We start from the raw sequence: 12,675 nt of genomic DNA, 5'->3' as shown, positions 1-12,675 counted from the left end.
CCCGCCCGCCAGGAATTTCACTGCACTCCGGGCCGCGGTGCGCAGGCGCACTCAGGGCCGGCCGCCGGCCCTTCCGCGTCGCCATCTTGAGAGGGGATGTGAGGCGGGGCGTGCCGCCTTTCGGCCGCCATGGTGAGGTCTCTTCTTTCCCTCCCTCCCTCCCTTACCCCTCCTTTTGCAAAGCTCTCGGCTGCAAGGAGGGAGGGAGGGAGGCAGATGCTTCGGAGGGGCAACTTTCTTCCACAGTACTTTGTGCTGCCGGCTTCTTTCCTGGCTGCTTCTGCTTGGCATTTCCCTGAGGGCAGCCAGGCTGCTCTGAGGCGCAGCTGGCAGCTCCCTGCGAGGGAGACAGGTCGTCCCTCGGTTACCGCGCTGCACGAGACTGTTCTCAGATACAGGGCAGTAAGTAACATGAGTTGTCTGGGCAACTCATCTGGCCTCAGAGTCCTCCTTGCCCTCAGACTTCAGCTATCCCTCCAACCTCGTAAAATACACGAGGCTCTGAGGAGGGGCTAAAAAGAGCAGGCTAAAAGGAGTTAGCAGCTGCTAGATGAAAGTTCCTCATGCAGGATTGCTGTAAAATGTAGATTTTTGTCTGTGGGTGTGATGGGGATGCTTGTGTGAGGGGGAGTGTGCTGCTGCGGGAAAGGGAAAGAGTTATAAAAGGCTTACATCAAACCCCTTCTTAGGCTTGTGAAGTAAAGGGACTCTCCTGCCTTAGCTTATCCCTGAAGGTCACAGGCTTGATTTTTGGGTCTCTGGCAAAAAAGCTTTCTGAAAAGGAGCTTTTGCAAGGTGTCTGTGAGTCTGACGACAGCCACTGCTGAGAGGAAGGCTGAAAATGGCCAGGAACAGTACAGATTATCTGTATATTCATGTGTTGACTGTGAAAAATATACTGTGATAAACAGGTGTGTAAGACCCTAAAATAAAAGACATCAGCTGCTCTGCTCCTCTGCCATAGGTTTCAAGCATCCTATTGGATTCTCCAATCTTACACTTTCATTCTCAGGGAAATGCTGTTTCTGGCTAATTGGATGAACAATTATTATGAGTGACAGAAAGTAGGAAACTCTCTGCTCTGCTGTAGAAAGAAATTGCTATGAAGGCATTTATCCTGTATCAGTTTGCCAAAATGTTCAAATCCTCTGGAAAAACAGCTCTTTCTATTTTTTCTACTACAAGGGGTTTATTTTGTTTGTGAACACCAAACTTGGCTTGCAATGAAAACTATCCCATAAGAAAGATCTTTTAGTTGGCAATGCTGAAGCAATTTCCCATGCTGCAATTTAAAAGGCCTAGTATAGTCTGAGAGTTTCAATACTGTTCTAGTACAATTAATCAGAATACTATTCCCAGATATTATTGCAGTTCTGATTAAATTTGTGTCCTCTTTAATGATTAAACTAGGATGTTACAAGACATCCCATGGTGTATGATACTATTACTGAAATTCATCTCATAAATGGTGTCCTTAGCCAAAGAAAGCCTTTGTGAAAGCAGGTTGATTTTAATTCCTAAATGTATTCCCAAATGTATTTTGTATTTATATTATGTATTGCTCCAGTCAGGTTCATTCAGTCTTGTTTCTTAATTTTTCTATCTGTTTAAGCATAGAAGGCTATCATGTGCAACTGCATTTTGTAAACTTCTTATGCTAAGAGACAGTCATCCAGATTGGAATTCAGGCGTGTTGATGGGAAGTGACACTATTGTGGATGGTATTTCTGTTTCAGGAATAAAAGGTAGGCTTTGTTCACAATGTCTGTTAAGCAAGCACAAATTCACTCAACTTTCTGTACCTGATGTCAATTCAGGCACGAGTACACATTTCTGACAGCTCTATTAATAGAGGACCTAACTACAGCAGTGAAGATTGAATAGTTATATGAAACAACTCTATTTCTATTGCATTTTATTAATTAAATCACCCTGAATTCTTTACCATTAGGTCACTCACTGGCAGTCATATTAGTTAAGAAGGGAAGTTTTCTGCAGCCTTGTGTATGATTTTCCTTGTAAGGAACATAGAAGGCTGTGGGTTGGGAAAGAAAGGATAAGGTTTAAGCTGACACAGATGACCTGGATTCCTTTATTCTGGCTGCAGATTCAACCCTAAATTATACAAGCAATATATATTTCATTGTAGGAAGCATTGGCAACTTAAAAGTACTCCAACGCTGTCAGATCACCTTGTGTGCACTTGCACAGTGTAGAACATGGATACTGCTGCTGAGGGCAGGTGTGTGACTGAGACATCAACTAGTTTGGTGTTTCCTTACAGCAATGAAGACTCTGTGGAATCCCATCATGAAAACAAAGCCATCGTGCCACAGCAGAGTGGGAACTCTGTTGGCACACAGTTCACATTGCCTGTCCTTAACACAAGAGGCTATCTGAAAAGAGGTAAAAGCCTTTCCCTGGCTAGGTGATCTTCTGTTCTGTGAATACCTACTTTCTGTACTCCCTATGTCCAAACACTGTTTGCTGAGACAACAAGCGGTACATTTTAGGAAAAGATATCAAGATAGGAGAGATTGTTTCCTTAGATTTGTTTTACTGTCTCTGGCATGCAGCCTCTCTGCAACTCTCTCCCCCATCCCTGGATTAAATGGAAGGGCAATAAGAATTTAGATTACTTTGTCTTTCCTGAGACCATTTATTGTATAATGACTGTTCTGATTTTACAGTCATTTGCTGTGGTCCTTACTGCATTAATCTTTTCCCTTGGCAAGAGCATATTATCATAATCATTCATCTTGTGGTTGGAATAGGAAATCCTGGAAGTTTTTCTGTCACCTTAAAAAAGTTCAAGGTTTCACATTCAGCATCTGAACTTTGGTTGAATAGGATGTCTTTCATTTTACTTTCTTCCTAATTCTTCATTCACAACACAAATCACAGATCACACTAGTAGATAGTTTTTGCTCAGTAGAGTGTCTTCCAGCTGGATTCACAGTTGGCAACATCTGCTCCCCTACTTCAGCTTCTTGGCAAAAACAGAAAGCTGATGGTAGGATAGACATAGCTCCCTGTAACATGTTTTGCAATGTTCATCTGATTTTACCTGGTGGAGTCAGTGCAGAGACATTTTAAACAGTAGCAATGTGAGGTATCAGTTTTTAGGCTTTAAAAACTTCTTGTTAGGCAAACATGGGCCATTTATACATCTACCATTGAGTTTCTTGCAGTTTATATCTAGTAAACAGGTTGTTTTCTTACTGGTAAAAGTGAAATTTTTAAGGCCTATATTCTGGATCCAAATAGTCATCAGAAAAAAGTATCAGTTTGCCCTTTAGGCTTGCTTTTGCTGTGCATTCACTGATATATAAGCAGTTTGCTCAAAGGACTTTCTCTTGATTAAGCCTTAACTGAGTTTGCTTACGAGTAGTAAAATCCAAATTACTTCTTGATACATTGGTAACAGTTGGGCTGTGCCATGGGTATGTATCATAATGGGAAATGCTCTGAAAATCCCTTGTTAAGAGAGAATTTTGGAAAAATGAGGCAGCAATTCATGGTGTTTTGTTTTCAATTCATAGCTCCCTGCTGGCTTGAATAAGAGCGTAACAAGGACTAAAAGCTGCTTTGTTTCCAGTTAGATATGACCTATAAATAAAGGGACAACCTGTGATGAACGTATCAGTCTGGCCAGAAGTATTTTGTGTAACAGGTTCAAAAGTTTAACTGTTACTCAAATGTTGTTGGGTTCATGTTTCACTGGGAAGTGGAGGGGTGAGGAGTGTGAAGAAGTGGGGTTTCCTGAAAAAAAGGGACCACTGCACGAGTAGCATGGCAGACAGAAACCTGGTATGGGTGCTGCTGCAGCTGCTACAACACATCTTTTCAGAACATACCTCCGTGCAGAGGATGATGAAAATGTTTATATTTAGTTATAGCAATGGTTAGATCCTCTGACCAAGATCAGAGTCCCGCTGGGTTAACACTAATCCCTGAGGATCTCCTGTAGAGGTAAGACCCACCATTCTTCTGTAGCAGTCCAAATAGGATGGATGTGTGGCAGTCCATGGTGCTAAAATGTCTTGCCCAACCACAGAATCATAGGGGTTGGAAGGGACCTCTAGACATCATCAAGTCCAACCCCCCTGCCAAAGCAGGGTCCCTTGGACACGCCGCACAGGTAGATGTCCAGACGGGGCTGGAATATCTCCAGAGAAGGAGACTCCACAACGCCCCTGGGTGGCCTGTCCCAGGGCTCTGGCACCCTCACCATGAAGAAGTTCTTCCACATATTGGTGTGAGCCCCATCAAGCCTGACCTTGAATGTCTCCAGGGATGGGGCCTCCACCACCTCTCTGGGCAACCTGTGCCAGTGATCCAACACCCTCATGTTGAAGAACATTTTCCTAATATTCCAACAGAATCACAGAATCACAAGTTTGGAAAAGAATGGTATGGTCTGTGTTGGAAGGGACCCCAAGGATCACAGAGCTCCAACTACCTGCCACAGGTAGGGACACCAACCTCCAGGCCTGGAGCTACACAGGGTTGCCCAGGGCCCCATCCAACCTGGCCTTGAACACCCCCAGGGATAGGGCACTCACCCCCTCTCTGGGCAGCCTGTTCCAGCCCCTCACCACTCTCTCTGCAAAGAACTTCCCCCTAATATCCAATTTCATCCTTCCTTCAGCTTCACTCCATCCCCCTTGTCCTGCCATTGTCTACCCTTCTAAAAAGCTGATTCCCCTCCTGCCCAAGGTGTCAGAGCAAGCCTGTACTGGAGCCAGAAATAGGAACTGGTCCTGACTTCCATTCCCTGATACATGAAACCGCAATGGCTTTAACGTTCAAACCTCAACACGTGTCTCTCATTCCTCTGTAAATCCAGCAGTATTCCACCTAAGTCACTGACCAGAGATGAAGCTTTCAGCTGTGGCATGAAGCGTGGAAAATGATTGCTTGAGCCAAAAAAAGAAAAAGGTATGTAAATGCAGACTAAGTTGTTCACTGAAGGCTGACACCTAAACAAAGTGTTTTCATGTGATTTTTGGATGAGAGTTCTGGTATGAATGAATCATCCTTGACAGGAATGGCCCTGGTAAAGCAGTTTCTGGATCTGCAAGAAATTCTTATGGATTCTTAATGGTGATGTTTACTCAGATTTTCGGCAGGAAGGTGCTGTTTAAGACCTCAGTAAACCAGAATGTCTAAATTATTAATTAAACAGATAGTGTTCTCAGCTGGGAAATGAGGATTTTCCCTAGTCAGTGATGTTAGGATCAGGGTGAAATGCCTACCTGAGAGGTGTTTGCTTTATGCAATGTGAACGTAGTTTTCTCAAAGTACATTGCATTTCTTCCCTTACTGAGTCAGAAACTTGACTTCAACATAGGACAGTAAATGAAAGCCACAGAAATGAAGGTAATGATGAAAGACTGGCTTGAATGCCAAATAGTTATGGGGAGGTTTAACCTAAAATTAAAATTGTAATTTATGGCTCATGTTTCTAAATAATTAAGTGTGAGAAATTTTTGCTTTGTTACTTGCAACACCTGACCAAATTGTCAGAGTTTAATATACCTGATGGAAAGCAGTCATGAGATCCACTGCTGTGTCAGTTTTCAATCCCTGGAACAAATACAAGGATGTGAAATATGAGGCAGGTAGTAACTGATTTGTCTTTTCTGAAATGCTGGCATGTTACTGGAAGAAAATAAACATCAGTATTCTTACTTGAAGAAAAGAAAACAAGGACATATAATTGAGAATGGTTATTTGTATCTGAATTTAATCCAGAAACTGAAGTACTGTTTTCACCACTTCCTTTTTCTATTGTTGGCTTGAACCAGACATTTAAATAATTGATTCATGATTTAAAATGGCAAGCAGGAAATCTTAATTTACATGATTTATTTTAATCATATTTTACACTGGTAATTCTTAAACATTTTCTTAAATAAAAGCAGATTCAATGTGCCTGGCAGGAAGTTACTTTTTGTTAGAAGGGCAGGAGTAGTCATTGATTTAAGACACATTAACATACATCTGTTCTGTTCTATCTGTTAACATATATCTGTTTTTTTTAAGTCCTTAAGTAGTATTTGAGATCCTGTGTTTATTAGATGTTGTGTATTTCTGTATAAGTTACATTTAGATGTGATTCACTTAAAATTCACGAAGGATTCATTAATGAGAGATGAAAATTTGTTTTTAGCTCCACCAAGTCCAAGATACTAATACTACCAGATCTTATCTTCCCACAAGTTAGAGCTAATCATCCTGCATCTTGATTTTGTTCATAGTTTGGGAAAGGGAAAAACAAGCTGGCTCCCTTTTTCAAATCCCAGTTTGGTTCTCATCTCTGAATGAACCAGTAATCAAAATGAACTTGTTGAATAAACTAAAATGAAGAATTCACTCTCTTTCTGCACCTGCAGATGAAGCTAGTATTGTACAAAGCTGGTTCAGCAATGAACACGCTATTTCTAGCCACTTACTCAGTAACACCCACCAGTTTGCTGTTTAGACTTTCTCTGAAATTTCTGCAGCAAGCCTGGGCTGCTTGTATGTTTTGCACTTAGTGATACTAGATTTCACTGCAGTGAAGGCTGCTCTTACTTTAAGTTTCATTTTAAATAGGACTGGTTTTAAAAGGACAGAAATAATTGGTTTAAAATAATCATAGAATCCCAGACTGGTCTGGGTTGGAAGGGACCCCAAGGATCAGAGAGCTCCAACCCCCCTGCCACGGGCAGGGCCACCAACCTCCAGGCCTGGAGCTACACAAGGTTGCCCAGGGCCCCATCCAACCTGGCCTTGAACACCCCCAGGGATGGGGCACCTACCCCCTCTCTGGGCAGCCTGTTCCAGCCCCTTCAGCTTCACTCCATCCCCCTTGTCCTGCCAGTCTCTACCCTTTGAACAAGCTGATTCCCCTCCTGTTTCTCTGCTCCCTTCAGGGACTGGAAGGCTGCAATGAGGTCCCCCCACAGCCTTCTCTTCTCCAGGCTGAACCAGCCCAGCTCCCTCAGCCTCTCTTCATAGGGGAGCTGCTCCAGCCCTCTGAGCATCTTTGTGGCTCCTCTGAACCCTCTCCAACAGTTCCCCATCTTTCTTGTATTGTGGCCCCAGCTCTGGACACAGGACTCCAGCTGGGGCCTCAGGAGGGCAGAGCAGGGAGGGACAATCCCCTCCCTGTCCCTGCTGCCACCCCTCTGCTGATGGAGCCCAGGATCCCATCGCCCTTCCCAGCTGCAAGAGCCACTGCTGGCTCATGGGGAGTTTCTCATCCCCCATCACAACCAGGTCCTTCTCAGCAGGGCTGCTCCCCAGGAGCTCTTCTCCCAGGCTGTCAATATGTCTGGGATTCCTCCAGCCCAAGTGCAACACCTCACACTTGGCAGTGTTGAACCTCATCAGGTTCACCCAGTCCCACCTTTCCAGCCTGTCAAGATCCCTCTGGATGGCTCCTTTCCTTCTGCAGTGTCACTCACACCACTCAGCTTGGTGTCAGCCCCAAACTTGCTGAGGCTGCACTCAATTCCATCATCCATGTCATTGATAGAGATGTTACAGAGAACCGGTCCCAAGACAGAGCCCTGGGGGACACCACTTGTCACTGGCCTCCACCTGGACATATCCATGCAGATTTCACTGCCCTTTTCTGTTATAATTGTGGCAGAAGCATCCACAATCCTAAAAGGCAAGAAATCCAGTTATGAGGTACACCAATAAAAGTAAGCTTGAGCTAAACCAATGGTAAACAAAAAAGCAGTTAGTATCTTTGGTGCGTGGTAACTATACCTCCCTTCTCTTGACCTCCATGTGCTGTTCTGTGCTTGAATAAATCTCAGCTAGATGAGGAAGCTCTGTTTCAGTGATGTGCAACTTCCTCCTTTGTCTGATGGTAATGCAAATGTTCCCACTTGCAAAGAAGGAGGAGGGTACACTTAATAAATTTGGAGTGTGTTCACCTTCTACTGCTCTGTGATTACTTGCTGCAACTGTAGTTTCTACTGCTATACCTTCTGAGACAGAAATATATGGATACAACTGAGGGGAATGTTACCTGTAAAATGAGTTCTTTAGGTAAGTACCCCATGACATTTTTCATAAAATTGCAGTTTGTTTCCTAATTAAAAAGGTGTAGGAGAAGAGTCTGAACTAGCCTGCTTGCCCAACCAAAAGCATGATCTGCACTGCAGGAAGTTTAAAGTTATATAGATATTATTTGTCAGTAATAAAGAAAAGCATGGATTTTACAGTTTAGAGTGTACATTGTATTTGCTGCGATTACAAGGCTAAAGTATGCTTGTGCTGGGTCCACACTGTGTTCTGTGCTCTTACCCAGGATATGTGAAAGAAATTCAAGCTGAGGAGATGAAAAGGATGCAGTAACTAAAACCACAGAATTTATTGAAGCTCACAGAACGAGAACCTTTCATATTTTCTAGCTAAGTATATAGCAAAACAGGTGGTCCAGCTGGTTTTCTTGAAGTTTTCTGGTAACAAAAGACTGCTCATAAAGTCTGCTGGACTCCTAGAGATTGTTGGTTTATATGCTTCAGTCCCTTGCTACGCATTTGTATGTGCAAAGATAAGAGATGTGCAGACTGAGTTGTGCTAGTTATGCTTGCAAAGGTTTGAAGAAAAATTGTTGGCAACCTAGTCTTGATTATTCAGCTACTAAAGTTTATTCTAAAATACTAAATATTTCATCATTTTAAATCATTAGCAGTTGTTCCCTGAATGTTAATCATGACTAAACAGGGCCATAAGTGATACACTGTGGATTTGACAAACTACAGGTGCAGAATTTCTCCAACTTACATCAGAAAGAGAGCACTCAGGTTCTCTCCCCTCCAGCCAGTACAGGCTGTCTATTCCAAGGGAGTAACAAGCTGGCAAATGGGCATCAGTCTGGAGGACTGAAACACAGGAGAAATAGGCACATTGGTAGGTGAGTCACCTCTGGAGTTTTGCAGTATGGTCCTTTATGAGAACAGAATATTGATTCTATAGTATATCTGAAACTGGTGACATTACTTGAGTAGGCTGCACCTGTGTTACATCAGCCACTGTTCAGTTTAAACTGCAGGTCAAACTGCTGTCCCTCCAGTCATGCAAACCAGGTCGTAATGCCTAGGGCCAAATTTGTCTTTACATTTTATCCTTGCAGACTGCCTTCAAAACCAGAGGGGACTTACTGTGCAGCCTTGGTTCAAACAGAGACCACAGTGACAAACCTTAAAAAACCCACAGCCTCTTACCTAAATCTCTGTCATTCCACAGCTCTTTTGTAGTCATTATCATTGTCTTTGAATCTCCTTGGAGTGGAATATTTCAGGTAGGTCCAGACATGCATTTATTAAGCTGTCTCTCTACCAGAATTATGTTTAATTTAATTTTTCTGATCTTGTCAGACACTAAAATTACTAAGTCTTGCAACAACCCATACTGCAGTTATTTGCAGAATCTCATGATTTATGAATTTGCTTCCATCACAATAGGTTTAAAATATATACATCTCCAAATGCAGGCTGCTCCCATCTGTGCTTGCAAATACAACCAAGCATGTATTCTCTTTTGGCTACTTTATGTTATCTGGGTGATGCCTAAGAGAGGTAAGATTTCAAAAGCAGCTTATTTCTTTCTTCCTAAAATCAGTATTGCTGGATCTAGTCAATAATGAGTATTGTTTCTGTGTTCATTCCTTTCATAGACTTTGTTGCTGTTTGCTATTCAGTGGGTTAATGAGGTTTTTTTTTTTGTTACATGTATAGAAATGGTTAATCAGGATAAGAAATATTCTTCAGTTTATATATTTCTGACAACTTAGTGGGTTAACATAGCCATGTCTTGGAGAGCAGAAGGCTTCATTAGCTGCCCACACCACTGGGTTCTTTTCTTTCCAGTAAGGGTGGCCACACAGGGCAGGACTGTGGCCAAGAAAGGGTCATTCCTCAGTCTCAGGAGGAGCACATAGCAGAGTGAAGACCCAGCAGGACTGCTGCCCAGATGCTGAGTGGGTGCCCAGAAGCACAGGACACTCCAGATGAGTAATAGCTGAGGAGAACTTGCTCTAGTTGAAACAAGCCAGCTTCCTAAGCACATAAAACTCCTGTAGCTTGGCCTGCTGACTCTCAGCCAACCAATTCTAGCTATCCCCAAGGATACGTGTTCATCTGGGGAGCCTCAGTTGCATTTGTCAGGTTCAACCATCAAAAAAACTTTTGGTGCTGCAGCCAGATTCAGGGTGGTGTAAGAAAATGTGTTGCTCTGTGTGTGGACTGGTTCCTAGAAGGAACAGGTTTTGACTTGCTGCTACCATGGAAGGATTTAACTGCTGGTGACTTCTTGCATGACACAGCTAGAAGATCTCATGCTTAAATGAAATGTCAAGAGAACAGAGCTGGTGAAGGGAGCGTGGTAAGGATAAAAATCTCCTTTCTATATTGCATTGGCACCTAGCACCCCTACTGTAAGCTATGTGGACAAATAGTGCTCTTTGTTCCAAGATCCTGACTGACAGAAATGAAAAAAACAAAGGGGGGGGGGGGAATTTGGCTATAAAGAAATGAGCTGTCATCTTGCTTAACAAAAGTTGGTATGTATTGTAGAGTGGTATCCTGTGATTCTGTAGCTTACATGGCAGAAGTGGATCGTCACAAAGTTTTGCAGGAATTTTTTGGCATGGCACTATCTACAGCCATGTGGAAATAGTAATTGGAGCAAAGGATAAACAGGCAGTTAAAGGCAGGATACTGTCAAGCAATGATGTCTATAGGAGGTGACAGAGTAAGGCTAAGTCACAGAGTGGCTTTTAGAAGTGACTGCAGACTTGTATCCAGCAGTGAAAAATGGAGTGGATGGAATGATCTGGCTTGTGATATCAGAAAACATCAAGTGGAAGTGATGCCTGGAAGCTTTCATGAAGAGCAAAAGGGCAATCGAGTTGTAAAAGAGTTCAGAGCTGGTGGTTTGGGGTTTGTGTAGAACATTTTCTGTTTAACATGATTCTATCTTGAGAGCAGCCCTGCTGAGGACCTGGGTGTGATGGGGGATGAGAAACTTCCCATGAGCCAGCAGTGGCTCTTGCAGCTTGGAAGAGCGATGGGATCCTGGGCTCCATCAGCAGAGGGGTGGCAGCAGGGACAGGGAGGGGATTGTCCCTCTCTGCTCTGCCCTCCTGAGGCCCCAGCTGGAGTCCTGTGTCCAGAGCTGGGGCCACCAGTACAAGAAAGATGGGGAACTGGTGGAGGGGTTGGAACTCTCTGATCTTTGGGGACCCTTCCAACCCAGGCCAGTCTATGATTCTATCTTTGGAAAACTAGGAATTTGCAAATTCTGTTTTAGGAAAGCAGAACTGAGTTCTCCCCATAACAGTGTTAGTTAAAAGCTGCTTTTAATTGTGTGTACACATCATGTCCAGCAGTAGATGTCAGGAGTTCAGAGCAGTATAGGATGTGCCCCAGAAACTCAAAGGGCAATTGAATCAAGAGACATTTAAGCTAGCCAGACCAAGAGTTAAATCCTGACGAGTTGTCCCACGGGGCTTTCCTTACAAGCTTTGAGATGTGGCTGGGCATCAAATATGGAAAATATCTGTCCTAAAGGACATGGAGCCCAGAGCCATGAGCGGTGATGAAAAAACCCCATCCCGACTGGGACCGTTTCACTTCCTACTGCTACGGAACTACCCTGCCACAAGCCGCCAAGACTCACGGGTTTGAGTCTACAGCACCCTGCTCGGGCTCTACTTCTCCCTGCTGCTGTTGGGTTTTCTTCTTCGGAAGTAGTACCAGACCGGAGGGACTGTTCGGGGGCTGTCACACCGCTCCGCAACCCGAGGCTCTGCCCGGCGCCGGTGTTTGAGCGCCGCTCAACGGCGCGGCGCCGCAGCGGCTGCCGGGGCGCCCGGCCTCTCTCTGCCGCCGCGTCCTCCTCCCTCCTCACGCCGGGTTTGGGGCTGGTAAAGCGGAGCCCACCTCCGGCTCGCCTGCCTTTAAAGCCCGCTGTAATCCTTCAGAGGAAATTTCGTATCTTTTGCGGATTTTTTTTTCCCGCCCTCGTGGGAGTGGATGAAGTTTTTAATTTCGTATTCTGAATAGTTTTCAGACGGAAGCTGACTCACATGGAGCTCCCTTGAGCAGGAGTGGGGAGAGATGCCCCTAATGTATATCTAAATCACAGGGGTTGGAAGGGACCTGGAGAGCTCCTGGGGTCCAACCCCCCTGCCAAAGCAGCTCCCCAGCTCATATTGCACAGGGCGGCGTCCAGACGGGGCTGGAATATCTCCAGAGATGGAGACTCCACAACCCCCTGGGCAGCCTGTCCCAGGGCTCTGGCACCCTCACTGGGGAAAAGTTCTTCCTATGCTCTAACTTGCAGCCATTGCCCCTTGTCCTGTCCCCACAGAGCACTGAAAAGGGGCTGCCCATTTCCCCCTGCATCCCATCCTTCAATATTTATCAACATGAAGAAGGTCCCCCCTTAGTCTTCTTCTCTCCAGGCTGAACAGCCCCAGCTCACTCAGCCTTTCCTCAGAGGGGAGATGCTCCAGGCCCTTCATCATCTCCGGAGCCTCCTCTGGCCTCTCTCCAGGACATCCCTGTCTTTTTTATCCCAGGGAGCCCAGCACTGGACACAACACTGCAGGTGGGGCCTGACCAGGGCAGAGCAGAGGGGCCCTTAGAAAGTTGAGAGCTAAGATAT

The sequence above is a fragment of the Gallinula chloropus genome, assembly GCF_964237585.1.
Source record: "Gallinula chloropus genome assembly, chromosome: 19".
In the NCBI taxonomy this organism is placed as follows: domain Eukaryota; kingdom Metazoa; phylum Chordata; class Aves; order Gruiformes; family Rallidae; genus Gallinula; species Gallinula chloropus.
This window is presented reverse-complemented; position numbering follows the sequence as displayed.